The 26,818-nt window shown below is 41.7% G+C and overlaps 1 pseudogene; it reads left to right on the top strand.

The window, feature by feature from the left end:
• Positions 1-12,592: 12,592 nt before the first annotated feature.
• Positions 12,593-14,335, top strand: LOC122693183 (annotated as a pseudogene).
• Positions 14,336-26,818: the final 12,483 nt, after the last annotated feature.

Genomic DNA, 26,818 nt, shown 5'->3' with positions numbered 1-26,818 from the left:
TGGACATGACCACAGTGACTTAGCATGCATGTTAAGAATATGTTTAGCTTTGTAAGAAACTGCCGAACTGTCTTCCCAAGTAGCTATACCGTTTTTCATTCCCACCAGCAATGAATGAGAATTCCTATTAGCTACATCTTCACCAACATTTGGTGTTGTCAGTGTCGCAGATTTGGTCCATTCTAATAGGTGTATACTGGTATCTCATTGTTATTTTAACTTTCATTTCCCTGAAGATGTGGAGCATCTCTTCAAATGCTTATTTGCCATCTTTGTACTTTCTTTAGTAAGGTATCTCTTAAGTTCTCTGACCCAGTTTTCAATTGGTTGTTTACTTAGTTTGAGTTTTAAGGGTTCTTTGTATATTTTGGATAAGTCCTTTTCTTTTGCTACATTTTTGTGCATGCAAAATATATTTTCTTTGAAATACCTTAGCAAGAAAAATAAAACCAATTAAGCTGTAAGCTTCAGACTGCCTCAGATAATCCCACTCATCTATGATGATACCTTAGTTAGTAAAAAATCATAATCATATTGATTTATGTGTTCATATATGCAACAACACTTCTCAGGCATTTATAATGGACCTTACACAGGGCCAGACACTGGGGATAACAATGAGATAACATGGTGGAAGCTCCTAAAAGGATTTCAAAGTCCAGAAAGCAAGACACACTAAAATAATGGTTAATATGTGCTCTAATCCTGGGATGTGAAAAGTTATGGAATACAGATGCGGGAAGGTCTGAAAAGTGAAGAGACAATTTAGGACTCTGACCTATGGCTAGGAATTTTCCACAGGCCGAAGAAAGGAAAAGCATCTCAGGCCGAGGTGAGCAGGAGCACACATGTGAAGCTGTGCAGACAGACTCAGGAGGAAATGGGTGACAGCCTTCTGGGCCAGGGTAGGCAGATCCTAGCTCCTGCCTCCCCCACTAAGCTGAATGCGTTCTGAGGTTAGATACAAGGTTTTCAAGCCTGTGTTGGTAGTTCCCATCTCCAGGGATCTAGTTAGGACTGCCGAACTTTTTCTGACTATAAAATGATCTAGAAGGGAAATTTCCTGCTCAGAGAGTGCCCTCTATGGGTAAGAGGTCACATGAGGTATTTCTTTCCAAAAGATACACAAGTAGATAAATATTTCTGATTAGAATTGCCTCCTTTAAACCAAAAACTACAATGAGGTGCCACCTCACACCAATCAGAATCATTAAAAAACTCTACAAATAACAAATGCCAGAGAGGATGCAAGCAAAAGGAAGGCCTCCTACATTGTTGGTGGGAATGTAAAGTGGTTCAGCCACTATGGAGATTCATATGGAGGTTCTTCAGAAAACAAAATAGAATTACCATACACTCCAGCAAACCCACTGTTGGGCATATATCCAGACAAAATTCTAATTCAAAATGTCCACGTACCCTTATGTTCATAGCAGCACCTAGTCACAGCAGCCAAGACATAGAAAGAAGCTAAATGTTCATTGATGGATGGATGGATAAAGAAGATACAGTAAATATATATCATGGAATACTACACAGCCATGAAAAACAACCAAATAATGCCATTTGTAACAATATAAGCAACTAGAGATTAACACACTAAGCTAATTGAGTCAGATGAGAAAGACATGTGAAAGTGAAAGTTGCCCAGTCGTGTCTGACTCTTTGTGACCCCATGGACTATACGGTCCATGAAATTCTCTGTGCCAGAATACTGGAGTGGGTAGCCTTTCCCTTCTCCAGGGGATCTTCCCAACCCAGGGATCGAACCCAGGTCTCCCCCACTGCAGGGAGATCCTTTACCAGCTGGGCCACCAGGGAAGCCCCATCACACTAAGTGGATTAAGTCAGATAAAGATATACCATATTGTATTACTTAGATGTGGAATCTAGAATATGACATAAATGAACCTAACCATGAAACAGAAACAGATTCATGGACATAGAGAACAGATTTGTGGTTGTAAAGGGGACAAGTTTGGGGAAGGGAAAGTGTAGGAGGTTGGACTGAGCAGATGTAAGCTATTATCCATAGAATGGATAAACAACAAGGTCCTACTGCATAGCTGAGAATATCTAAATCATTTTCCTGTAAAGCATAAACTAATACAGCATTATAAATCAACTATATTTCAATAAAAGTAATAAATAATTGCCTGCCTTCAGCCTCAGGAAAATCTAAGAAAATACGTTTTCCCTAACAAGTTAGTCGACGATAAGACAAGATATAGGAGACAGAGACACAGACTGAAAAAAATCAAGGTCCAACAGGCTGAGTGACCTCAGACCTCTGAGCTGTTTTTAAAGTGAGTGAACTGCTTCAGATGACCCTTGTCTCTCCTTTCTCCAACATCCTCTGACTTCTCAAAACCATGGCTCATTGTATCCTGGATGAACACAAAATACTTGGACTATAGTTGCAGGAATTAATGACTCTGAGTAAACCAGAGAATCCCTACTGGGAAAAAATGTCGTTTATGGCTCAAGCAGCTTTAGTCTCTGAATTTTCCATAGCAGTCAGGGATAAAGGCCCAAACAATTTTTTCCTTTTCCTTCTTCTCACTTTGTTTTGGTAGTAAAATGCCTATTTGAGACAGTAAATAAACACAGCAGAATCTCGATCCACCCCTAAAACACAATCCAACCACCATATTAATCTACAAATCTGCCAAACCACACAGCAACCAAAAGACATTTTCTGAATGTATTAAAGGATTCAAAGGATAGCTTCTTCCTTAATAATTCCATTTTGGGGGCTTTCCATATGATAAGCTTAAGTGAGCCAGCCAACTCAGGTGAGTACAGAGGGGAGCCTCGAAACTTGTGGCATCTTGGGATTTGGACAACCCCCACAGCTAACCTAACAGATGCTTTACGGAGCAAAAACAGCTTTTGTAAGAGGAGAAGACAGTATGAGGAGAAAGAAGGGAGATGGATGCAAACAATGAGTGGTCATGTGGGAAAAATTAGTCTATTTTCTCAGCTTCTGCCAAAAAATGTCACCAGTGATATAAAGAGGCAGAAAATGAGAAACCTTCATTATCATCCAAAAACCACGTGACCATTTCCTGCTCCACGTGGGAAGGAAAATTGGACCGGAAGCCTGACTTCCAACGGGTTGTGGTCTTCTGGCACCCTCTACTGTCAGGGAGGGAGACTGCAGCCGCCTGCCCCAAGGACGTGAATGAGACCAAGACAGAATCCGTCCTTGGGCTGAGGATCAACACCCTGTTAAATGGTAAGAAGACAGGAGTGTGAGAGGGAGAGAGGGGACCGGAAATTCTCAAGTTCCTTCCTAGGCTGGAACCAGGATTGAGGCTCTCTGTCCTCAGTGGACAGCACTGCTCTTCAGAGTCCCACACAGCTGGGTGATTAAATGGATGAAATGCCTAGAAATGCTTCCCAGAAGGCAGCTCTTAACATCAAATAGGAGTTCAGAGGAGACTGGGTGGATGACAGAGGGCAATGAGGGCACAAGAGAGACCTTCAGTGGCCAGAACTGTCTCCCTGTAGCTCATCGTCCTAACCCGTGTGTCTAACTCTGTCACTCATGTAAAAGCTTTTCATAAATTGTATCAATCCTCCTGATATTTTTTTTAAATTCTTTATGTTTGAACTACTGACTAAAGTAACAGGAAGTATTGTAATTTGAATTTTTATAGAGCCTTATAAATTCTCAGTTGTTCTATAAGGTATTGTGTTTGGGCCATTTAAATTCAGAAACCATAGTAACTGCTATGCCTGAATCAGGGAATTTTCAATTTAGGGCCAGATGGAAAATGTCTATTCCTCATCACTATAAGAGGGGTTATTCTCCAGTTTGTTTCATTTTACTTAAAACTGTTTTGTGGCACAGTGGACCATGCATGCTAAGTTGCTTCAGTCATGTCCGACTCTGCAACGCTATGCACTGTAGCCCGCCAGGCTCCTCTGTCCATGGGATTCTGCAGGCAAGAATACTGGAGCGGGTTGCCAGGCCCTTCTCCAACAATCGACCGTAGGCTGCCACGAATGAACAGACACTTCTGGTATTACCCCACCATCTGTGAAATAGAGCCTGCCAATCTGTGAGTGAGAGGTATTCTAAGACGGTCTTTACATTCCACAGCAAGTTCTTAGTTCAAGGCTGGGAGCTCTCCGACTCCCTTGCCAGTTCCTAGATTGCAGCAGTTAGGTCAACGTCGCTGCAGTAACGAGTAGGCCCCTCCAATAAGCTCTTTTCTTGCTCACACCACAATATCAAGGTGGTGTTCCCCCCCAACAGCAGGCTTCCGTGTGGTGATTCAGGGGCCCACTTTCTTCCGTCGCGTGGCTCTGTCACCTGCAGAGTCACAGCAGCAGCACCTGCATCCTGTCCTGGAAGAGACAAGCTCAGAGACAGCCTCTGTCCTTTGTGCTCAAACCCACTGGCTAAAGCTCAGACATAAATCCACACCTAACTGCAGTGGTCCAGCTGTGTGCTCAAGAAGAACAGAGATTTTGATGGACAACCAAATTTTCTAGGCTATGGCTAGAAACCAGAACTTCCGAGGTCAATTTACATTCTCCCTTCTGATAATCTGGTGGCTCAGATGGTAAAGAGTTTGCCTGTAAGACAGGAGACCCAGGTTTGATCCCTGGGTCGGAAAGATCCCCTGGAGAAGGAAATGGCAACCCAGTCCAGTATTCTTGCCTGGAGAATCCCATGAACAGAGGAGCCTGGTGGGCTACAATCCATGGGGTTGCAAAGAGTGAGATATGACAGAGTGACTTCACTTTCTACTTTTTCTGATAACTCACACTATTTAAATCCCTTATTATTATAAATCCTTCACATTAATCCATCACAGCACTTCCAAATGCTAGCATAACACTTACAAGTTATATCACTTTGGACAAGCTATGCAGTACCTTTAACCTTCATTTCCCTCAACTATAATACAGCGATAATGATACTTATACACTGTAAGGAATAAATGAGCTAATGTATATAATACATTCAACATGGTGTGTGTGTGTGTACATGCTCAGTTGTGTCCGACTCTTTGCAACTCTATGGACTGTAACCCACCAGGCTCCTCTGTCCATGGGATTTTCCAGGCAAGAATTCTGGAGTGGGTTGCCATCTCTTTCTCCAATTCAACATGGTGCTAGCTAATTAGAATGCCCTTACTTACTATCTCCTTCTACTATATTGACTGTTTTTACATATCAAAGCAGATCAATGTCTCTATTTTCAGATTATCATCAGGAGTATTTCATCCATTTCCTCAATGAATTAAGTCTATTTTGAAAATGAGACATAAAACTGGTGAAGAGTTAAGCTTTGAGAATATTTGTAGATAATATTGAGCCAAAGATAAAAGAATTTTAATTAAAAAGGACATGATTAATTCTCAAATTAGCTCTGTGTACAATGAAATTTTCAGAGAAGAAAGTAAAACCTTATGGGGGAGTTGGGATTTGGATTTGGTCTTTAAGAGTAGGTTCTAGATAAGGATAAGAGATAAGAATGAGGACAGAAGGCTCTATAGGAAGCTAAAATTATCTCAAAAAAACAAAAACAAAAGCAAAGACCTAGAAAGCAGGGCAAAGACCTGAAAGACCAAGAAAGCAGGAACATGGGGGAAGAAGAGGGGAGAGGGAAAAGTTGAGAGACAAAGGGATGATATGGTTTTTATAAATGTATATGAGCAAAAAAAATTAAGCTTAAAAGGTAGGTTGGTGCTAATAGAAAGCTAAACTGTTAGCTTGTCCTTATAGACCAGTGACTAGCAAATCTAAATGTGTGGGAAATCCTCTTGCAGGCATGGGAAGATACATAAAAGGAGGTGGAATGTAGGAGTTCCAAGTTCTGTACAAGTTCCAGAGCCACTGCCTAATTCAAACCTTGACTCTGCCACTTGAAGCCTGTGACCTTGGCCAACTTTGCCAACCTGTCTGTGCCTCAGTGCTCTCATATGAAAAATGAGGTGACGAACTTTCTTGGAGTTGTTGGAAGAGCTGGATGGCTCAGCTCATGCAAACCCATTGGAAGAAGACTGGGCACATGGTAGTGGTGGTCTACCCATTAAAGGAGCCTTTTTTATCCCAAGACTGAAGTCAACCTAGCTCTGTGCAATTTCTACTAGTAGGATACCTTTCTCTCTTAGTGATTATGAACTCCCTGGAATCTCTGGACCTTTAGAAACCTTTAATTAGTGTGTGTTTCCCACTTGTTGTCATATATATAAGCAGACTCAGACATTTGCAAGTCCAATTCAAAATACCACTTGCCTTATTAATTCGCTAGGGCTACCATAGCAAAATACCACAGACTGAGTGATCTAAGCAACCCAGTTTTTCTTTTCACAGTTCTGGAGGCCAGAAGTTCAAAACCCAGGTCTTGACCAGTTTCGTTCTTCCTAAGGTCACCTTCTTACTGAATCCTCACACAGCCTTGCCACTGTGTGTACAGCCCTGGTGTCTCCCTGCATGTCCAAAGTTCCTCTCTTATAAGTACAGCAACCGTATTGGATGAGGACCCACTGTAAGGCTTCATTTTAGTTTAATCACCTCTCTTAAGGGACCTGTCTCCAAATGCTATCCTTCTGAGGTACTGGGGGTTAGGGCTTCATATAAATTTGAGGAGACACAATTCAACCCACAATACCAGCCTTGACCTTTATGCTCATTGTATGATATTGTCTCCAGTCCCCTGTCTAGGAGGTCTCTTTTCATGAACATCATTTCATAATAAGCAGTGTGAAACTTTACCAAGAAAGCCAAGAGGTGTGCTTGTGATAGCCATCCCCAGATACATACTCAACACCTCCTGTGCCGTGCTCTGGGTGGTGTGCCGGGATCCATCCATCCATATGTGGAACAAACTGCCTGCCCTCATGAAGCTTGCATTCTAGGGGATCTACATCTAACAAAGCACATAACGGGGCTCGGAGTACGTCAGATGTGAACAAGTGCCATGGAGAACAAAAAAGAAAATGAGGTAGAAGGGGAGCCCCCTGAATGGGGTTGGAGGGGTGACTATTTTGTAAGGAGTGGTCATGGAAAGCCCCTCTCCTGTGGTCATGTTTTAGCAATGAGATGAGGAAGTCAGGAAACAAGTCATGTGGATAATTGGAGGATGAACATTTCAAGCCCAGAAAACATCAGGTTCTCAGATTCTGAGGGGAGCTGAGGTGGATAAACCTAGAGCCTGTTATACAGAGTGAAGTAAGTCATATATTCACGCATAAGTATGGAATCTAGGAAAGTGCTGCTGATGAATCTATCTGCAGGGCGGGAATAGAGGTGCTGACATAAAGAGCGGACACAGCGGGGGAAGGACAGGGTGGGACAGGTTGGAGAGCAGCCTTCACACACACGCACTACCACATGTAAAGTGGATGGCTGGTGGGAAGCTGCTGACAACACAGGGAGCTTGGCCCATTGCTCCGTGAGCACCTAGACGGGGCTGGGGGCTGGGAGGGAGGCTCAAGAGCAAGGGGACATATGTATACTTATGGCTTAAGACTCAGCATGCAAAAACTGAAGATTACAGCACCCAGTCCCATCATTTCATGGCAAATGGATGGGGTTTTCCATTTTTTAATGGAAACAGTGGTAGTTTTTATCTTCTTGGGCTCCCAATCACTGAGGACAGTGATGGCAGCCATGAAATTAAAAGAAAACACTTCTCCTGAAAAGAAAAGCTATGACCAACCTATACAGTGGATTAAAAAGCTGAGACATCACTTTGCTGACAAAGGTCTGTGTGGTCAAACCTATGGTTATTCTGGTAGTCATGTAAGGATGTGAGAGTTAAACCATAAAGAAGGCTGAGCTCTGAAGAACTGATGCTTTTGAACTGTGGCGCTGCCAGCCCTTGGACCTCAAGGAGATTAAACCAGTCAAACCTAAAGGAAATCAGTCCTGAATATTCATTGGAAGGACTGATGCTGAGCTGAAGCTCCAATACTTTGGCCACCTGATGCAAAGAGCTGACTCATTGGAAAATTCCTTGTTGCTGGGAAAGATTGAGGGCAGGAGGAGAAGGGGATGACAGAGGATGAGTGGTTGAATGGCATCACCAACTCAATGACCATGAGTCTGAGTAAACCCTAGGAAATAGTGAAGGACAGGGAAGCCTAGCATGCTGCAACAAAGAGTCAGACACAACTGAGTGACACTACAGAAACAACAGTTGATTCCCGTTGTGTACGGCAGAAACCAGTACAGCACTGTAAAGCCACTTTCTCCCAGTTTAAAAAAAAGCTCCTGAGGTGGAAGTGGCTCGGAATATCCACGTGGCTGGAGCAAAACAGGTGAGGAGGAAAGTGCTTGGAAAGGAGAGGAGAGCTAGGTCGGGCCCCGTTCTGTCACTGTAAGGATGTTGACTCTTGCTGGAGTGAAGTGGGAAATCCCTAGAAGGTTTTGAGCATGGTCTGATTAATGTTTTTAAAGGATCGCTCAGATTATCATGTTGAGAAGAGACTGAGTCAGGGAGTGGGGAATGGCGAGCAGTCCAACTAGTGACAATTGTCACGTTGCGAGGGAACAGTAAAGTAGAAGTAGTGAAGTTAGTGAGAAAGGTTTAGAGTCTTGATGTATTTCCACCAGGAATTTCTGTTATTCCATCTACTGCTTATGATGCCCTCTAGGTTGCATTTGGCATCCAGCCAATTAGCACTGTCAAAGTTGCAGGTGCATCAGAGCATTCTCTGTATCCTGGAGACAAGTGTGCAGCTTAAATCCATGCACATCCTTCCAAGCTCAGTCTCCATATCAAAATAAATGAGCGCTAACATTATAGAAATCCTCCTAGGGAACTGGATAAAGCAGCCATCCTTAACCATCTATACTCTGATCATAGGTTATAAAAAGTCCAAAACCAAAGGGAATGCAGAATGCCTCCAGCTGGTATGATATTTGGATAAAAAAATATAGAATGTCATCATGCCAGTAACACATTCTTAATCAGAAAGGGAAAAGAGAGCAGAAGAAAGGAAGGGAGACCAAGAAAGTGATAGAATTTGCTCTTCCTAAAGTGAGTGACTAGAATGGTGCAAGGTTCTTGTCAATACTTTAAAAAGCAAGCTACAAAATTGCTTTCTAATTGCTAACATTAAGAATTTGTATCTTGAATTATTCTTATTTAAGATGAAGACATTAGCATAGTTCTACTAATCTATTCCCTCCCTGATTTTTGTTCAGATAGACTGAGATCTTTGTTGTTGTTTATCAGTTGTCCAGTCATGTCCAACTCTTTCTGGCCCCATGGACTGCAGCATACCAGGCCTCCCTGTCCCTCACCATCTCCTGAAGTTTGTCCAAGTTCATGTCCATTGCATCAGTGATGCCATCCAGCAATCTCATCCTCTGACACCTTCTTCTCCTTCTGCCCTCAGTCTCTCCCAGCATCAGGGACTTTCCAATGAGTCAACTGTTTGCATCAGATGACCAAAACACTGGAGCTTCAGCTTCAGCATCAGTCCTTCCACTGAGCATTCAGGGTTTACTTCCCTTAAGACTGACTGGTTTGATCTCCTTGCTGTCCAAGGGACTTTCAGGAGTCTTCTCCAGCACCACAGTTTCAAGGAATCAGTATTTTGGCATTCTGTCATCTTTATAGTCCAGCTCTTGCAACCGTAAGTGACCACTGGGAACACCGTACTCTTGACTATACAGACCAGTGGCAGCAGAATAATGTCTTTGCTTTTCAACACACTGTCTAGATTTGCCATAGCTTTCCTGCCAAGAAGCTTCTGATTTGATGGCTGCAGTCACCATTTGCAGTGATCCAAGAAGAGGAAATCTGTCACTACTTCCACTTTATACCCTTCTGTTTGCCGTAAAGTAATGGGCCCGGGTGCCATGGTCTTCAGTTCAGTTCAGTCACTCAGTCATGTCTGACTCTTTGTGACCCCACAGAATGCAGCACACCAAGCTTCCCTGTCCATTACCAACTCCCAGAGCTTGCTCAAACTCATGTCCATCGAGTTGGTGACGCCATTCAAACCATCTCATCCTGTCGTCCCCTTCTCCTCCCGCCTTCAATCTTTCCCAGAATCAGGGTCTTTTCCAATGAGTCAGTTCATGGCATCAGGTGGCCAAAGTATTGGAGTTTCAGCTTCAGAATCAGTCCTTCCAATGAATATTCAGGACTGATCTCCTTTAGGATGGACTGGTTGGATCTCCTTGCAGTCCAAGGGACTCTCAAGTGTCTTCTCCAACACCACAGTTCAAAAGCATCAATTCTTCAGTGCTCAGCTTTCCTCTCAGTCCAACTCTCACATCCATACATGATCACTAGAAAAACCATAGCCTTGACTAGGTGGCTCTATGTTGGCAAAGTAATGTCTCTGCTTTTTAATATCCTGTCTAGGTTGGTCATAGCTTTTCTTCCAAGGAGCAAGAGCCTTTTAATTTCATGGCTGCAGTCACCATCAGCAGTGATTTTGGACCCCCAAAAATAAATTCTGCCACTGTTTCCATTGTTTCCTCATCTATTTGCCATGAAGTGATGGGACCAGATGCCATGATCTTAGTTTTCTGAATGTTGAGCTTTAAGCCTACTTTTTCACTCTCCTCTTTCACCTTCATCAAGGGGCTCTTTAGTTCCTCTTCAGTTTCTGCCATAAGGGTGGTGTCATCTTAATATGTGAGGTTATTGATATTTCTGCCAGCAATCTTGATTCCAACTTGTGCTTCCTCCAGCCCAGCGTTTCTCATAATGTACCCTGCATGTAAGTTAAATAAGCAGGGTGACAATATACAGCCTTGACGTACTCCTTTTCCTATTGGAACCAGTCTGTTGTTCCATGTCCAGTTCTAACTGTTGCTTCTTGAACTGCATACAGATTTCTCAGGAAGCAGGCAGGTGGTCTGGTATTCCCATCTCTTTAAGAATTTTCCACAGTTTGCTGTCAGCCACACAGTCAAAGGCTTTGGCATAGTCAATAAAGCAGAAGTAGATGTGTGTGTGTGTTTTTTTTTTAACTCTCTTGCTTTTTTGATGATCCAACGGATGTTGGCAATTTGATCTCTGGTTCCTCTGCCCTTTCTAAATCCAGTTTGAACATCTGGAAGTTCACAGTTCACGCACTGTTGAAGCCTGGCTTGGAGAATTTTGGGCATTACTCTGCTAGCATGTGAGATGAGTGCAATTGTGAGGTAGTTTGAGCATTCTTTGGCATTGCCTTTCTTTGGGATTGGAATGAAAACTGATCTTTTCCAGTTCTGTGGCCACTGCTGAGTTTTCCAAATTTGCTGGCATATTGAGTGCAGCACTTTCAAAGCATCATCTTTCAGGATGTGAAATAGCTCATCTGGAATTCCATCACCTCCACTAGCTTTGTTTGTAGTGATGCTTCGTAAGGCCCACTTGACTTCACATTCCAGGATGTCTGGTTCTAGGTGAGTGATCACACCATCGTGGTTATCTGGGTCATGAAGATCTTTTTGTATCATTTTTCTGTGTATTCTTGCCACCTCTTCTTAATATGTTTTGCTTCTTTTAGGCCCATACCATTTCTGTCCTTTATTGTGCCCATCTTTTCATGAAATGTTCCCTTGGTATCTGTAACTTTCCTGAAGAAATCTCTAGTCTTTCCCATTCTATTATTTTCCTCTATTTCTTTGCATTGATCACTGAGGAAGGCTTTCTTATCTCTCCTTGCTGTTCTTTGGAACTCTGCACTCAAATGGGTATATCTTTCCTTTTCTCCTTTGCCTTTCACTTCCATGATCTTGGTTTTGTTTTGTTTTGTTTTTAATATTTAGTTTTAAGCCTGACTCTTTCACTCTCCTCCTTTACCCTCAAGAAGTTCTTTAGTTCCTTCTTTGCTTTCTGCCATTAGGGTCGTATCTTCCACATATCTAAGGTTGTTGATATTTCTCCCACCTGTCTTTATTCCAGCTTGTAACTCATCCAGCCTGGCATTTCTCATGATGTGCTCAACATATAGGTTACACAAACAAGTGACAGCAGACAGCACTATTACACTCCTTCCTCAATCTTGAACCAATCTGTTCTTCCATGCAGGGTTCTAACTATTGCTTCTTGATCCGCATACAGGTTTCTCAGGAGACAGGTAAGATGGTCTGGTATTCTCTTCTCTCTAAGAACTTTCCACAGTTTGTTATGATCCCCATGAAGACTTTAGTGTAGTTGATGAAACAGAAGTCAATGTTTTTCTGGAATTTCCTTGCTTTCTCTATGATCCAGCGAATGTTGGCAATTTGATCACTGGTTCCTCTTCCTTTTCTAAACCCAGCTTGGACATCTGGAAGTTCACGGTTCACATAACACTGAAGCCTAGCATGAAAGATTTTAAGCATGACCTTACTAGCATGGGAGATGAGTGCCACTGTCCAATAGTTAGCACATTCTTTAGTACTACCATTCTTGGGAATTTTTCTTATTTAAGATGAAGACTTTAGCATAGTTCTACTCATTTATTCCTTCCATGATTGTTGTTCACATTGTTTGAGATCTTAGCTCAAGATAATTTTTATTAAGTGAAAATTATAGAATAAGAGGTGGACGGAGGGCACAGGACATGTGTGTGGTTGTGTTTCGCCAGCCCTGAAGGGAAATTGAGCACTCGAGGTGACCAGGGACTGAGAATTTCAGATGCGCTTGGTAAACCTGGTGCACCACCATGCAGGCTGCAAGACTTGTATTCCACGGACACCACCTTCCAGGGTTTTCCACCCAGCTTTCACCTTCCCTGTTGTGAAGAATCCCATCAATGGAAAATAACATGAAAAATAATACACATGCATATATATTAAAAACTGACTCACTTTGCAAAAGTCTGACATGACTTAGTGACTAAACAACAACAAAAACACATGAAACTAATACAGCATTGTAGATCAAATACACTTCAATAAAACAAATTTAAAAAAAGAAAGTATGAAAAAGTGTTTATAGTAAGCTACCCTCTGAGTAAGGAATTAGGGAAGGTAATTATATATTTGCATTTGCCAATACCTGGAATGAGAAATACTGAAAGTATATTGCAAGAAAAAAAAACATGTATACATATACATAAGGGTAGGGAATAGACTAAACAAGCACAGAAGTAAAGTGACTTCACAAAGTATACTTTTAAATATAGTTTTTTTTTTAATTTGAATCATGGACTTATTATTTTCTGTTGTTGAAGTATAGTTGATTTACAGTATACAGCAAGGTGATTCAGTTATATATATGTATATATATATATGGATATATGTATGTATTCTTGTTCAGATTCTTTTCCACATATATTCTTGTTCAGATTCTTTTCCACTGTGGGTTATTGTGGGATACTAATATAGTTCCCTGTGCAATACAGTAGGTCCTAGTTGTTTATACAAACTTATTCTTTTTATGTAAAGAATTGGAAACAATAAAAAAAGAACTGCAACATAACCTAATCTAAAAAAAAAAAGAATTCCATGACAAAGAATCAGTAGCTCCTAACAGCCAGCAGGGAATATGTCACAAAGACAAGAATTGGGATCCAGCATGGGAAAACTGGCCAAGAACTCACAGAGGCAGCTTTGGAACCATCACTGGAAAAAATATTTTAAATAGATCCGATGGGAAGATGTTGGTCTATGAGCTTTGTGTTACTATGGGCTGGGAATGTCTAATGAGATTGGAGCTATTGAAAAGGCTGTAATTTGGCCTCAGTAAGTAAAGGATAGAACTCGTTCCACCTACATGTACTTCGCAGCAGTATCGGTTTTGCAGCGTTCCTCTTTTCTGGCGGTGAGCAGAACTGCTCTCATGAACTAATGACGAGAGGCTCGGGTAACAGTTGGTGCAGCTTTCAATTGCACCTGCTGTCATACAGTGATGATTGAAGCTGAAGTGCTGGTACAGTGGATGACACATGACTAGAGCCCAGGCCCAAAGCATCTTGCTTGGTTACCATATCCTGGTTGTGATGTGTGCAGCGGTGGCTCCTCTGATGATGTTAAGGGGGCCTCTTCTCAGAGCTGAGTGGCAGACAGTTGGCATTGTGGGAGGCCTCTTCCCTGTGACAACAGGTGTGTTTGCCCAGTGAGAAGTTTCTGAACATGAGAGCATGTGGGGGTGGGCCTGGGTCTGGTCTGTGTCCTCACTGGGATCTATGTTTTTTGACCTACCATGGCTGCTGCTGCCTCTCTGTACTCAGTGGCAATTGATGGTGGATTAGTTCTTTGCAGCATGTTTCTTCTGTATGACAAACAGAAAGTAATCAAGCATGCAGAAGTCATACAGGTGTATGGAGTTCTAAAATATGATCCCATCAGTCTGATGCTGGGAATCTACCTGGATCCAGTAAACATATTTATGTGAGTTGCCAGTATTCTAACAATTGGAGGCAATAGAAAGAAATGAAGTGACCAGCTTCTGACTTCTTAATACATCAAATACCTGGCTTGTTTAATAGGGGCAGATATTAAATAGTTTGTCCAAGCAACTTTTGTTGAAGTTCAGAAGATAAGAATTTGAGACTTCCCTGGTAGTCCAGTGGCTAAGAATCCTCCTGCCAATGCAAAGGACACGGTTTGACCCCTAGTCTGGGAATGTTCCACATGCCATGGGGCAATGAAGCCCCGTGTGACACAGCTACTGAGTCTGCTCTCTAGAGCCTGCAAACTGCAGCTAGCAAGCCCGCGAGCTGCAACTGCTGAAGCCCATGCACCTAGAGCCTGTCCTCTGCAACAAGAGAAGCCACACAATGATTGACCCACACTCAGCCATGAAGATTCAGCACAGCCAAAAATAAATAAATAAATAATAAATTTTTAAAAAGAGAGAGAGTGCTACCAATTATAGGGAACAGGATAGTCTCAAAGTATCTAGAAAAAAAAAGAAGATAAGAACTCATTGCCATATGTAAAACAGATCATCAGTGTGAGTTCAATGCATGAAGAAAGGACCCAAAGGCTTACGGAGTGGGGAGGGAGAGAGGCAGAAGGGGTGTTCAGGATGGAGGGGACACATCTATGCTTATAGCAAAAAAAGAAAAAGAAAAGAAAATCACAATATTGTAAAGTAATAATCCTCTGATTAAAATTTTAAAAAAAAAGAACTTGTGAGCACGTTTCAAGTGTGCCAGTAATATAACGCTTCAGGTCTGCTTTTTCTTCTAGAGAATAAATTCTGTAGTTCTCTGCCAATAGCACACACACATTTTCAATTCTCATGTTGAGTAACTCGAAAGTGTTCTTGGAAGTGGTCAAACAGGAGATGACAAGAGTGAACACCGACATTCTAGGTATCAGTGGACTAAAATGGACTGGAATGGGAGAATTTACTTCAGATGATCATTATATCTACTACTGTGGACAAGAATCTCTTAGAAGAAATGGAGTAGCCCTCATAGTCAGCAAAAGCAAAATGCAGTACTTGGGTGTAGTCACAAAAATAACAGAAATGATCCTTGTTTGTTTCCAAGGGAAACCATTCAATATCACAGTAACACAAGTCTATGCCCCAACCACTAATGCTGAAGAAGCTAAAGTTGAACAGTTCTGTGAAGGCCTACAAGACCTAAAACTAAACCAAAAAAAGAAAAAAAAAATGTCCTTTACATCATAGGTGACTGGTCAGAGATACCTGGAGTAACAGGCCAATTTGGCCATGAAGTACAAAATGAAGCAGGGCAAAGTCTAACAGTTTTGCCGAGAGAACACACTCATCATAGCAAACATCCTCTTCCAACAACACAAGAGACAGCTCCACACATGACTGTATTCTTTGCAACACCAAAGATGGAGATATTCTATACAGTCAGCACAAACAGGAACAGGACTGGGAGCTGACTGTGGCTCAGATAATGAACTCCTTATTGAAAATTTCAGACTTAAATTGGAGAAAATAGGGAAAACCACTAGGCCATTTAGGTATGACCTAAATCAAGCCCCTTACAATCACACAGTGGAAATGACAAATAGATTCAAGGGATTAGGCCTGATAAACAGAATGCCTGAAGAACTATGGATGGAGATTATAACACTGTACAGGAGGCAGTGATCAAAACCAGCCCCAAGAAAAAGGAACGCAAAAAAGCAGAATGATTGTTTAAGGAGGCCTTACAAATAGCTGAGAAAAGAAGAGAAGCAAAAGGCAAAGAAGAAAAGAAAACGCAGAGTTCTGAATCTGCAGAGTTCTGAAGAATGTCAAGGAGAGATAAGAAAGCTTTCCTAAATGAACCATGCAAAGAAATAGAGGAAAACAAAATAATGGGAAAGACTAGAGATCTCTTCAAGAAAATTTGAGATACCAAGGAAACACTTAATGCGAAGTTGGGCAGAATAAAGGACAGAAATGGTATGGACCTAACAGAAGCAGAAGAGATTAAAAAGAGGTGGCAAGAATACACAGAGTGAAAATCGCTAAGTCACGTCTGACTCTTTGCAAACCCATGGACTATACAGTCCTGGTCCATGAAATTCTCCAGGCCAGAATACTGGAGTGGGTAACCTTTGCCTTCAGCAGGGAATCTTCCCAACCCAGGGATCAAATCCAGGTCTCCTGAATTGCATGCAGATTCTCTATCAGCTGAGCCACAAAGTAAGCCCAAGAGTACTGGAGTAGGTAGCCTATCCCTTCTCCAGCAGATCTTCCTGACCCAGGAATGGAACTGGGGTCTCCTAAATTGCAAGATGATTCTTTACCAACTGCACTATCAGGGAAGCCCAGCATACACAGAAGAACTATACAAAAAAGATCTTCATGATCCAGATAACCACAGTGGTGTGATCACTCAGCTAGAGCCAGATATGCTGGAGTGAGAAGTCAAGTGGGCCTTAGGGAACATCACCACGAACAAAGCTTAGGAACACATCACTTCAGGCATTCTGTTTATCAGCTCTAATCCCTTGAATCTATTTGTCACTTCTACTGTGTAATTGTAAGGGGTTTGATATAGGTCATACCTGAATGGTCTAGTGGTTTTCCCTACTTTCTTTTAACTCTGAAATTTCAATAAGCAGTTCATGATCTGAGCCACAGTCAACTCCCAGTCTTGTTTTTGCTATAAACAAAGTTAGTGGAGGTGCTGGAATTCCAGCTGAGCTTTTCAAATCCTAAAAAAAAAAATGATGTTGTTAAAGTGCTGCACTCAACATGCCAGCAAATTTGGAAAACCTGTCAGCAGTGGCCACAGGACTGGAAAAGGTCAGTTTTTTATTCCAATCCCAAAGAAAGGTAATACCAAAAAAATGTTCAAACTCCGGCACAATTGCACTTATTTCACCCAAAAGCAAGGCCGTGCTCAAAATTCTCCAAGTGAGTCTTCAACAGTACATGAACTGAGAACTTCCAGAGGTACAAGCTGGATTTAGAAAAGCCAGAGAAACCAGAGATCCAATTGCCAGTATCCACTGGATCAGAGAAAAAGCAAGGGAACCCCAGAAAAACATTTACTTCTGCTTCATTGACTATGCTAAAGCCTTTGACTGTGTGAATTACAACAAATTGTGGAAAATTCTTAAAGAGATGGGAATACCAGACCTCCTTACCTGCCTCCTGAGAAACCTGTATGCAGGTCAGGAAGCAACAGTTAGAACTGGACATGGAACAACAGAATGGTTCCAAATAGGAAAAGGAATACGTAAAGGCTGTATATTGTCACCCTGCTTTTTTAACTTATATGCGGACTACATCATGAGAAACGCTGGACTGGAGGAAGCACAAGCTGGAATCAAGATTGCTTGGAGAAATATCAATAACCTCACATATGCAGATAACACCACCCTTATGGCAGAAAGTGAACAGGAACTAAAGAGCCTCTTGATGAAGGTGAAAGGGCAGAGTGAAAAAGTTGGCTTAAAACTCAACATTCAAAAACCCAAGATCATGGCATCTGGTCCCATCACTTCATGGCAAATATATGGGGAAACAGTGGAAGCAGTGTCAGACTTTCTTTTCTTGGGCTCCAAAATCACTGCAGATGGTGACTGCAGCCATGAAATTAAAAGACTCTTGCTCCTTTGAAGGAAAGCTATGACAAACCTAGACAGGATATTAAAAAGCAGAGACTTTACTTTGCAGACAAAGGTCTGTATAGTCAAATCTATGGTTTTTCCAGTAGTCATGTATGGATGTGAGAGTTGGACTATAAAGAAAGCTGAGTGCCGAAGAATTGGCACTTTCGAACTGTGGTGTTGGAGAAGACTCTTGAGATTCCTTTGGACTGCAAGGAGATCAAACAAGTCAATCCTAAAGGAAATCAATTCTGAAGATTCATTGGAAGGACTGATGCTGAAGCTGAAGCTCCAATACTTTGGCCACCTGAAGGAAAGAGCCAAATCATTGAAAAAGACCCTGATGCTGGGAAATATTGAAGGCAGGAGAAGGGGACAACAGAGGATGGGATGGTTGGGTGGCATCACTGATTCAATAAACATGAGTTTCATGCATCCAACCTGGACTGGTGATCTGTTTCACACTTGATAATATACATGTTTTGATGCTGTTCTCTCAGATCATCCCACCCTCGCCTTCTCTCATAGAGTCCAAAAGTCTGTTCTATACATCTGTGTCTCTTTTTCTGTCTTGCATATAGGGTTATCATTACCATCTTTCTAAATTCCATATATATGTATTAGTATACTGTATTGGTGTTTATTATTATTATACTGTATTGGTGTCTATTATCAAGTGTGAAACAGATTGCCGGTCCAGGTTGGATGCATGAGACAAGTGCTCCGGGCTGGTGAACTGGGATGACCCAGAGGGATGGGATGCGGAGAGAGGTGGGAGGGGGGTTCAGGATGAGGAACACATGTAAATCCATGGCTGATTAATGTCAATGTATGGCAAAAACCACTATAATATTGTAAAGTAATTAGCCTCCAACTAATAAAAATAAATGAAAACAAAAATAAAATAAAATAAACATGAGTTTGAGCAAGCTCCGGGAGATTCTGAAGGACAGGGAAGCCTGGAGTACTGCAGTCCATGGGGTCGCAAGGAACCAGACATGACTGAGTGACTGAGCGACAACATTGAAATGTTCTAATGAGTGTGAAAACCAAAGTTTATGATGCAGGAATTAAGTATTTTATCTATTTTTAAATTGATTTGGTTAAGTGAAATTTAGCAAACTTGTGAACCTGCATTTTTTTGGAATGTGGAATATTAATGAGTAGTGTTCTAAGTAATATATGGGTTTGGTAAAGGGACCAGAGAGAAGTAAAGAGTCACCTGCAGTCTTTTTTTGAACACTTAGAACTTAGCACTTAACATAATTGTGGTGAGTCAGTGAGGGTTTCTGGATATCTGGGGGAAAGTGATGACTTTACTTCCGCTGAACTTAGCAGAAGCACCAAACAGAAAACAAAGACATAGGAGATTCTCCAGGTTGTCCTCACAATACAGATGTAATCATGTTTGGCTTCTCATTGTTCAACATTTTTAGGGCGGTCCACGAAGTTAATCATATGCAGAATTCCTGATCTATGTTAAACTGGCTGTGTTTAGTCATGGACCCCAGTCTGCCAGGCTCCTCTGTCCTTGGGATTCTCCAGGCAAGAATATTGGAGTGGATGGCCATGCCCTCCTCCAGGGGATTTTCCCAACCCAGGGATTGAACCCAGGTCTCCTGCATTGCAGGCAGATTCTTTACTGTCTGAGCCACCAGTTCTATATTATATTTGTATAATTCTTATTTTTGAAACTTCTAGAACAAAATATCCTTAAAACACTTGGGACAAAATCTCAAAGCATGAAAAGTGTTGCTTTTTTAAGTATACAAACAATATATGCATAATTTCTGAATATTTTTGCAAAATTTATTGCAATGTTTAAAGGCATACATGCTTGCCTTTCTCATCTCTTCAAGCTTTAAAGCTTTTATCAGAAAAGCCTGTTTGTTTTACACTTGAAATTATTAATTTTTCCCCTTAGGTCTGGTTTCTTGCACTGCTTCTCAGAGGAATCACTAAGAAACAGAACAAAAAGTGAGACTTTCTTCATGAACTATATCAATCATAACTGTAATAGAGAGAATGCTTTGTTAGTTTCCCCTAGCAGAATTTTCCTTCTCTACTCCATAGACCGTTATTTAACTCTCTTGCACCATTTGTAAATTTTTGATGCAGAATTACTTTTGAAATTTCTTAGGAATGAAATTAAGTGTATGATTATTAAAACAGGTGTTTTGACAAAAGATTTATTTCAGTAATCCAGAAATTCTAACCACCTCAAGTTACATACAAGTTACATACATGCTTATTTCTGAAATAATAAAGGTTGCAGCCAGACTTTTTAAAGTAAAAATTATCACAATTACTGTTATTAACTAGTACCATTTTTATTGAAAAATAACCACCTCTGAAGACATTGATTCCCCACAGTTTTCTCAAACAAAAGCTGATTTTTTTTTTTCTTACTCCATGTGGTAGGCTAAAAAATGAACTCTAAGAAGAGATCCACATTCTAATTTCTGGAATGTTACTTTGTATGGCAATGTTTGCAGATGCTATTAAATTCAGGATCTTGAGATGGGGAGATTATCCTGGATTATCTGGGTGAGTTCAGAATGCAATCACATATATCCTAAGAGTGAGGCAAAGAGATTTAACACACACACAGAGGAGAAGGTAATATAAACATTGTTGTTGTTCGGTCACTAAGCCATGTCTAATTCCTTGTGACCCCATGGACTGCAGCATGCCAGCCTTCTTTGTCCTTCACTGTCTCTGAATTTGCTCAAACTCCTTTCCATTGAGTCAGTGATGCCACCCAACCACCTCATCCTCTGTCATCCCCTTCTCCTGTCCTCAATCTTTCCCAGCATCAGTGTCTTGTTCAGTGATTTAGTTCTTCACATCAGATGGCCAAAGTATTGGAGCTTCAACTTCAGCATCAGTCCTTCCAATGAATATTCAGAACTGATTTCCTTTAGGATGGATTGTTTTGATCTCCTTGTTGTCCAAGGGACTCCCAAAAGTCTCCTCCAGCACCACAGTTTGAAAGCATCAGTTCTTCAGCGCTCAGCCTTCTTTATGGTCCAGCTCTCACATCTATCCGTGACTACTAGAAAAACCATAGCTTTGACTACGTGGACCTTTGTGGGCAAAGTGATGTCTCTGCTTTTTAGTATGCTGCTAGGAATATGAAGATAGAGCAGAGAAAGATTTGAAGGTGCTAGCTTTGAAAATTGGAAAGATGTAAAGCACAACCCAAGGAGTGCCAGGAAACTCCAAAGTATGAAAGAGACAAGGAGCACATTTTCCCCTAGAATCTCGGGAGGAAGCGCAGCACCCTGATTTTGGCCCAGTTATACTGACTTTGGACTGCTGACCTCTGTAACTGTGAGAGAATAGATTTCTGTTGTCTCAAACTACAAAGCTTGTATTACTTTGTTATACCACCTACCTGATAGGCGCAGTTTAAGTAGATGGTTTGTTACCCTGAGTGCTACTTCTAACATATCTTCCCCCCCCATCCCCAGACCCCTCTCCATCTGACTGTCATCTGGCCAACTCCTGACCACTCCCTGCTCCTCACGGGCTTTAGTGCTCATCTGGCTTCATTCTCTTTGCTCTTACCCTTTCAGCCTTCTTGGCAATTTCAACAATCTTCTCTTTTGCAGACTTTTTACTACTGAGTTAAGAGGATGTGCCCTGTTCATTCCACTTCAGCCATCCACACTCTCATGATTCTCCCCAGTAAACTTACACCGTCCAAGATTTCAGTTCTAGTCACGCTCCTCTCCACCCACCATCTCCAACCTTCATGATGAGGACTCATTTATCTGCCCTGGCCCTCTCTTGACCACATAGGAGCTGTCATTGCACTGACCCTACTATATATCACTACTCCACCCCGCTCCATTTCCCTCCAACTTAAGAAGCTTTGATCTGAGAATCATTTCCTTTTCAACACCATTATTGGCCCTACCCTCTGTTTTGTTCATCTGATTAAACCTCCAATCTGCTTATCGAAACCATTTACTTACTTTGAGCTAAACATCTCACTTCATTTTTTTTAATTTATCTTTTTAAATTTATTTTTAAGTGGAGAGTAATTGCTTTACAATGTTGTATTGGTTTCTGCCTTATAACAAAGTGAATCAGCCATAAGTATACATATATCCACTCCCTCTTGAGCCTCCCATTCCCCCATCCCACACACCTGAATCATCTCAGACTGCCAGGCTGGGCTCCCCGTGTTATATAGCAACTTCCCACTAGCTATCTACTTTACACGTAGTACTGTGTATACGGCAATACTACTTTCTCAATTTGTCCCACCCTCTCCTTTCCCCCACCGTGTCCACAAGTCCATTCTCCACATCTGTGTCTCTATTCCCGACATGGAAATGCATTCATTAGTGCCATTTTTATAAATTCCACATAAGTGCATTAATATACAGTATTTTAAACATCTCATTTTAAATTCACGATGGCTAATCTCAACCCAACACTGCCCAGCACTCTTACCCCAGTTCCCTAGGATATTTGTTTTCTTTATCCAACACAAATATTTAAAAACTTCTCATTTTCAACAGACACACGTGTCCCTCACTCAAACTCTGTTGAGGACTTTGACTCATTCCTGAGTGGAAAGCAAAACAAAACTCAGGAATCAGATGAAACTAACCTCATCTTCCTACCACTACAGCTACTCAAAGCCAGTTTTCCTTCTCTATTGATACAATGGAAGAATTGTCCCAGCTCCCAGCTGGGACCCACTCTTTCACATTTGCACTTGATCTCTTCCCTGCTCAAGGAATTTGACCCTACAGTTTACCCTTTTCCCTAGCATTATTGACTGCCCTCTCACAACTGGACTTTCCCCATGACTCACATACATGTCTTGATATCATTCATCTAAAAAAACTTCTTTTACACAAATACTTGTTTTTCACTCCCACACTGGCCTCCAGTTACTTCCCATTTCTCTGCAATCTTTCACAACCAAACTCCTCAAAATTATTTATACTTACTATCTCTAGTTTCTTTTTTTTTTTTTTTATTAGTTGGAGGCTAATTACTTCACAACATTTCAGTGGGTTTTGTCATACATTGATATGAATCAGCCATAGATTTACACGTCTAGTTTCTTATCTTCTTTTCTCAATCTACTTTTTTGGGGTTTTATTCCTCACCCCACCCCCTTCATGAAAAACTCCTCCAGTATTTATTAAAGTCTCAAAAAACCAATGGTCATTCCCTATTCTCATATGACCCAATCACTTAGCAACTTTTAACCCAGTTGGCTATGTCTTTTTCATACCCACTTTTTCCTGGGTTTCTCTGATAGCATGAAAATTGTCAACCTGAGTTCTATTTCTAAACATATCTTTCCCTTTTATCCATCAGACTTGACCACCAGATACCTCTTCCTTTCACAGTCATCTGGCCACCTTCTGACTTTTCCTCTTACCTCACTGGCTAATCCTCTGTTTCATTTGTTGGCTCCTTCTTCTCTGCTGAGTCTCTGAATGTTGGAATATCTAGCTCCTATCCTTAGCCTTCTTCTCTTCCTTATCTACACTTTCTTCCAATCTCATCTTGTCTAGTTCTGTGATTATGAATACTGCCTACATATTACTAACTCCAAAATTTGCACCTGCACCACTATCTTCCCACTAAGATTCAGACCCATATATCCAGTTACCTCCTCAGCATCTCAAATTTAGCTAATCCTGAGGAGAACCACCAGCCCTGAGCAGGTAACTAAGTGGTAATCCCATACATGTGCTGTTCTGTGCTCAGTTACCCACTTACATCTGACTCTTTGCCACCCCTTGGACTATAACCCACCAGGATCCTCTGTTCATGGACGTTTTTAGGCAAGGATACTGGAGAAGGTTGCCATTTCCTACCCCAGGGAATCTTCCCAACGCAGGGGTTGGACGTGCATCTCTTGGGTCTCCTGCACTGGCAGGCAGATTCTTTACTGCTGCACCACTTGGGAAAGCCTAACACAATATATGTGTATCACCTTGCTTGTGCTTGGTCATTCAGTCGTGTCTGACTCCCCACATATGGTACCACCCTAAATTCAGTTGCTCAGGCCAAAATCCTCTTTCAGTCATCACTTACACCCAGCCCTCAGCTAGTGCAACATGTGTTTCTCAAACCCAAGCCACTTCTTAGCATCATCAATATTCTAGTCTGTGCCTTCACCACATCTCACCTGCAGCATTGCAGCAGCCTACTTCATGCACCCCTCTTCTCCTACTCTTGTTTCTTGATAATTCATTCTCTGAAGATCAGCCATAGAGAGTCTCTCCAAGATTAAGAGTGACCACTGTCAGCCTATTGAAGTCTCTATGACAGCTTCCAGAGGCAATTAGCGTAAAATCCACATTCTCTGGTAGAGCTTATCACGTCCTCTGGGACCTGACCCTGCATGAGCCTGGTACAGCGTTGTTATCGAGACGGAGCTTTCTTCTGCCTGTTGTGCCTTTCCTCAGGATTCCTCCTATCTTTTTGTTCTCTTTATTCTTGTTTCTCTTTTCTTCAGCTTTATTGAGATAATCATGATCTATAACGTATGTCAAATCATCCCACTGTACTCCTTTATCTTTAACTTGTGAGGAATGGATGCCCGTGGTGTTAGGCACCACCACCTCCACCGCCCCTCCTCTCATCTCACTTCCCTTTCACTGAGGATGCTGAGGATGGGAGGAGAGCAATAAAGTTATATGTGTCCTGGACCTATGGTACCGGGCCAGATGGTGGGTTTGGTTGGACAAATGTCCGACTATCCTGAGACATTCTTTATTTCATAATATCCTGGTTATGCCCTGTAGCAAAGACTGCTTAAATACTGATAAATCCAGCTCCCTCTACCTGATGGTTAGTCAGGGGTCTGTCAAACACTGGTATCAGGTTATCTTTCAATCTTACTTTAATGCCTGTATAACTTACAGGTGTAATTCAAGTACACAAAACCTTCATTTTCTATTTTACTTCATTTCTCTGTTAGTAAGATAAATGAGTTCAGAAGACTCCTTATCTGCCAAGGATGAAAATCCAATCTTGCCAATAAAAAGAAGCTCAACAACTTCTTGTTTAAAGTTTCATCTTTGGAGAGTGCTATGGTGCTTAGTCACTCAGTCATGTCCAACTCTTTGTGACCCCATGGACAGTAGCCCACCACGATCCTGTGTTCATGGGGATTCTCCAGGCAAGAATACTGGAGTGGGTTGCCTTGCCCTCCTCCAGGGGATCTTCCCAACCCAGGGATCGAACACAGGTCTCCCATATTGCAGGTGGATTCTTTACCATCTAAACCACGAGCGAAGCTAAGAATACTGGAGTGGCTAGCCTATCCTTTCTCCAGGGAATCTTCCTGACCCAGGAATTGCACGGGGGTCTCTCCTGCATTGCAGGCAGATTCTTTACCAGCTAAACAACCAGGGAAGCCTCTCAGCTTTGGCAAAGTAAATACTGATTCAAGTTCTGTATTCTCCTTTTTCTCTTTCTTCCCACCCTCTTTCTGGGAGTCGTCTAAGTTCCAGAGGTCTTAGGTCCCAGCTTTGGGGAAGGAACCTGTGGTCTACATATTTCCACTTGTCTTCAGACTCTGCACAGCTACTTCACTGCTGCTCTCCAAGCCTCCAGTCCTACCACTGGCAGTCTGCTCCCTCTCTGCCCTTTGGTAGAATCCTTTTCAATCAGACATCTCTCAGCTCTTCCATCTTAATCCCATTTTGGAGTTCTGGAAACTCTTGGCTATTTTCCCAGCACCATCTTGATTTGATTTTGATTGTAAGGTAGCCCTGGCTTCTCCAGTTATCTCCTTTTTTGGAAATTGTTCTCTGCTATTCCAGCACTCTGCTGCTCGGGGTCACATTGAGCATGGAGCTTCCCCAAGAATCTGAAAGTCTCCCACAGTCATACTATGGAGTCAAATCCCCAGCCTTTCTGCTTTGGAGTGCTAAAGCATGAATCAGTCTACAGTCTGGTGTGGGGAAAGGGAAGGGCCTTCACAGGGTCACACTAGCATCTAAGCCCTTGTTACTGCCTCTTGGACTCCTCCTTTCAACTCATTGCCTTAAGAGTAGGAAAGTTACTCACATTCTTTACCACCCCCCCCCTTTCCTATTTTTGGCTTGTGGTGTAAATTCTATGTTCTTGGTCTCCTGATACACAAAGCCAATATGTTGTAATTTTTAAAAATGGTCTTTGCCCTCCCTGCAATGCTGGCCCTAAGCCTATGGACTGTGGCATAAATTTACAGAAGTCTACAAAGAAGCTCAAGAATGACTAATTTGACTCCTGCAGGATGTATCCCTCTTGAGAGTCACTACCTTTAGAAATCCTGGATTATGTATGAGAAGAGAAATGGGTTCAAATAATTCTTGAGAAGAGAAAAGGGTTCAAATAATTCCCTTGAGAAGGGAAACAGTGCCTTAATATCTTTAAAATATTATCCCCTGCTACACTGCCTTTTTTATTTCTGTTGTAGGCCTTCATAATTTTCCATGTCTCCCAAGGATTTTATTGACAATATATAAAAGGGGGCCATGTCAAGGACTGCCAGCCAGTTGCTTTTTTTTTTTCATTTATTTTTAAATTGAAGTATAATTGCTTTACAGAATTTTGTTGTTTTCTGTCAAACCTCAACATGAAACAGCCATAGGCACACATATAATTCCTCCCTTTTGAACCTCCCTCCCCATCCCACCCCTCTAGTTTGATACAGAGCCCCTGTTGAGTTTCCTAAGACATACAGCAAATTCCCACTGGGATGTATTTTACATATGGTAATGTAAGTTTCCATGTTACTCCCTCTATACATCTCACCCTCTCCTCTCCTCTCCCCATGTCCATAAGTCTATTCTCTATGTTTCTCCATTGCTGCCCTGTAAATTCTTCAGCACCATTATTCTAGATTCTGTATGTATAT

Source organism: Cervus elaphus, chromosome 5 (assembly GCF_910594005.1).
Source record: "Cervus elaphus chromosome 5, mCerEla1.1, whole genome shotgun sequence".
Taxonomy (NCBI): Eukaryota; Metazoa; Chordata; class Mammalia; order Artiodactyla; family Cervidae; genus Cervus; species Cervus elaphus.
This window is presented reverse-complemented; position numbering and strand designations above follow the sequence as displayed.